General features: G+C 49.0%; 1 long non-coding RNA gene across 1 annotated transcript; it reads left to right on the top strand.

Annotated features, from left to right (window-relative positions):
* The first annotated feature begins 428 nt into the window (after positions 1–428).
* LOC148222072 (uncharacterized) lies at positions 429–3,917 on the top strand. Its single transcript, XR_015806640.1, has 3 exons — positions 429–1,730; positions 1,980–2,095; positions 2,555–3,917. It is a non-coding gene; the product is annotated as an uncharacterized LOC148222072 (long non-coding RNA).

The following is a 3,917-nucleotide window of genomic DNA, read 5'->3' as shown; positions in this document are numbered from 1 at the left end:
TTGGTCTATCTTCTCTGTTCTTTTTCCTCTCACGTAAGGGAGGGTTGGAGGTGTTAAGATCTCACGGGATCTCGCAGGATGCAGAGGCTGTGGCCAGGCCATGCTGGAGCTGTGCCAGGACCTCAGGACACTCAGACCGCACTGGGAGGCCCTGGCCCAAGCCAGAAACAGCAGCGGCTGCTCTGGAAAGGGTGGGGGGATGGCTGAGATCTCAATCAGCCTCCCTGGGCTCAGCTGGCACCCACTGCCCACGGCCACCGCTCCTCCCTGCCGGGACATGCCAGCTCCTCAGACAGAGGGACCCTGCCCTGCCCACGGCCACCGCTCCTCCCTGCCAGCTCCCCAGACAGAGGGACCCTGCCCTGCCCACGGCCACCGCTCCTCCCTGCCAGCTCCTCAGACAAGGCCCGGCCCTGCCCCCTGCCTGGCCTGCAGTGGAGCCAGGCTGCGCGCTGTTACCTGCACTTCTGCCAGAAGAGAAAAAGGACCTTTCCCGGGTTTGCTCTCTTCAAAATGTGAATTCACGGAGGCAGACAAAATCCTCCAGTTGGTTTCCCAGGCTGTCAACAACCAACTCAGCCTCCAATTGGTCCCATCAACTTACAGGGGAAGTTCTCAGGGAGAAAACTTCCGTGGATGCCCTCTTCTAGGTGCCAGTTAATGCAAACCCAGCACAACATCTTTAATGAACCATCAAGTGCATGAGTTATACACAAAAATTTTGCTTGAGCCTGTCCTAAATCCCAGGTTTTGCTGACAGCAGGAGGGTGTGTGGCAGCAGCAGGGTTTCTGCTCTGGGCAGATCTCCCACATGGTCTCTCCAAGAGGATGCTTGTCTCAGGATCCAGCACAAGACCCCTGCTCACTGCCCCGTGGGATTCACTCCACCCTTCCCAACCACAGGAGGTGTTGCACGAGCCCTTTCCGGGCCACAGCTCCAAGGGTCTGTGGAGGGCCCTGGCAAGTTGGTGTCTAGTGGAGACAAAGGCCAAATAACTCTGGTGGCTCTGGGGTGGTGACAACAAGAGAATTACATAGACTGCTCACAGCAGGCAATGAGTGACAAATTATTGTGGAAAATCGAGACTCTGGAGCAATCCTTCTTCCATATTACATCTCTCATTAATGTTGTCTTATGTTCTGCTTCCCCAAAAAACAAAGGGTCTCCTAGCAGATAAATGCAATTTCCCCAGCAGTTTCGTGGGACAATGATAGCTGCTTTGTGACTCTAGAGGGTACAAACACTTAGGTGACTTGAAAAATGAATCATGCTGCACCACACAGGCGCATGTTAAATCCACTGTTCTGAATTTCCCTGTGCTTTAATTGGATAAATTGGATAAATTAATGTTTAATTACAATACAGCTGAATTATCCAATGTATATTTTTAATAGAATCCAATTGTGGCATTTTGAGTGATTTAAATTTCTGATACACACAAAAAAATCTGTAAACTAGTGCCTGTTAAACCACTGCCTGGTTACATTTGTTAAAATTTAGAGCAGCTTTACATCTGTATGTGCTGCTGATGTTGTTGTCTCCTCCTGCAGAAGGACGGGTGAGTGCCAGTGATGGATGCTTAACAAAGACACTGAAGATTTTAATCAGGGTCCTTTTCCCTGTCTGACAGCTAAAACAGCTATTCTGTGACACTGGGGTAGCAAGATTTCAGTGCCTCTGCTGTGGAGCCTGCACTTCCCAAAGATCATGACACTGCTCAAAGCAACAGGTAAGTGCAATAGCCCAGCAGAGATCTCAGCTGTGCTGGGGGTTCCTCCCCTACAGGCACCAGCACTTCATGTCCCACAGTGTCTCCAGAGAAGATCCACAGTAAATCACCTGTGAAGCCATGGCAAGGTCTGGCCTCCTCAGCTAAGTACTCCTCACCTTTTCTTTTTGTAGTACAGCCACGGTTGTCCCTGTGGGTGGGTGGGACAACCCTCAAGTGAGCATTTCTTCTCTCTTGTACCTTCTCTAGGTGTACTGAAGAGAAAACTGCCTGGATCCTGCACCAGGCTGTCGTGATGGTTTAGCAAAGTCCAGGGATGAATTACTGCAGCACAGCAGTACAGTGATGCAGCAGATCATGACCAGGTAGATTTCCTTTGCCAGACCTTTACCCCTTGAGGGTAAATGAACATGATTCCCTGTTGGTCTGCAGGTAGCTGACACTTATTTTAGAGAATAGATGGGACTGTGTGTTCGGCCTGAGCAGCTGGCACAGAATGGGGACACAAGGCCAGGCAGGGCCTTTTATGAGAAGAGAGCAGAAAGCTTGGCTTTTTCCTCCTAGCAGCCAAAGATGGGTGAAAAAAGTTCTCCATCAGGATAAGAGGGAGTGCTTGTTCTGACTAAAGAGAGAGAGGAGCTATTTAGGCTAGAGGAAGGCATTGATATACAGAAAGGGTGGAAATAAAGTAGGAATTAGAAGCAGGCTTCCAAGTGGGGTATTCCAGGTCTGGGACTGCATTTCCTGGTGAGGCAGCAGTAACAGCAGATGAAATGCTTATTGAGGGCTCAGCTCTTGCATTCACACAGGAATTTATCCCATAGGCACAGCAGGAGGGCCCGGGTCAGCTCATTTGTCCTTCTCCTCTGGTTTGGCAATGCTCAGGCACCAAGCCCGCCATCTGCACAGCAGCACAGCCCTAGAGACACATCCCAAAATGTGGGAGGAACAAAACATCCTGAAGAGAGAACACTACTTTTGGGCTATGGTCCTTCCAAGTCCTAGCAAAGCCATGGAAAATTCTACAATTTTGGAGGAAGGCAGGAGAAGCCATGCCAAGTCAGTGCATCTCTCACACGCAGGACAGCATGAAGTCAAGGCATGGCAAAGGCTGTGTGTCCCCAGCCCTGAGCCAGCCCCAAATTCCATGAAGCAGTATTTCACTTACATTCTCAGAAGCATCCAGAATCAACCAGCTTGGCTAGTCCAAGCCTGACTGCTTGTCACGTGTTTTGTTTTACACAACAGCATTTTCATGGACATTCACTGTTACTGGAGATGGTCTCTGTCTGCTCAGGAGAGCAACAACATTGAGGTAATGTCCTTTTGGGCTGGCTTCAGCTGGTGTGGTTGAGCAAACCCTGGTGAGAAGCTTTCAGGGCTGAGCCTGCTTTGTGCTTGCACTGCCTGACTTTTTAAAAACACTGTTCTTTGTTGCTACAGCCAGGAACTTCATTTTTTTTTCAGTTAAGTAAATTGTGCTGTTGGCCTTTTAAAACTCTGTTGTTAAAAGTGAACTTTGCTGAACCTGGCAGGCAACAAGGTTATTGTTTTCTCAGTGTCTTTCTAAATAAATTGGCTTCACGGGCACAAAGTTCTGGCCAGCCAAGATCAATTTGAAAGTCCCAAAGGTTGGGGCAATTTCCATTTCAACAGTTAAGAGCTGGAACACCATCAGGTAAAAGGCAAGGACTATTCTCTCAGGCTCCCTGGGCAGCCTTGGCTCTGCAGACAGACACTGAGAGGGTACAAAGAATGTTTGTACCTAGAGACAGGATGGGATCCTGTGTCTGCTGTCTCTGTTTCCTTCTCCTGTGTAAATATTCTGTAGTCATGTCGTGTTACACTCACCTACATGTTAGACCACTGCCTGGTTGCATCTGTTAAACTCAGAGCAGCTTCACATCTGTGTGTACTGCTGAAGTTTGTGTCTCTTGCAGGACAGCTGTTGCTCTGGGTGGTTTAACACACTGTTGGCACCTGTTACCTGTGTGCCATGGCCGTGCAGGGAGGCTGTTTGGGGTGAGTGACATGGCCAAGAGCAGCTTTGGAGGGAGGCTCTAATCCCTAGGAAGATCAGGCTCTGTATGTTTGTTTGCTGTGCATGTTTTCTCCATTACTGCAGTTTTTAAGTCACAATGATATCTAGACAACATTAAAGGAAAGCATTCCCTGGTTTGTAAAAAA

Source organism: Sturnus vulgaris, chromosome 14, assembly GCF_052056855.1.
Source record: "Sturnus vulgaris isolate bStuVul1 chromosome 14, bStuVul1.hap1, whole genome shotgun sequence".
Classification (NCBI taxonomy): domain Eukaryota; kingdom Metazoa; phylum Chordata; class Aves; order Passeriformes; family Sturnidae; genus Sturnus; species Sturnus vulgaris.
This window is presented reverse-complemented; position numbering and strand designations above follow the sequence as displayed.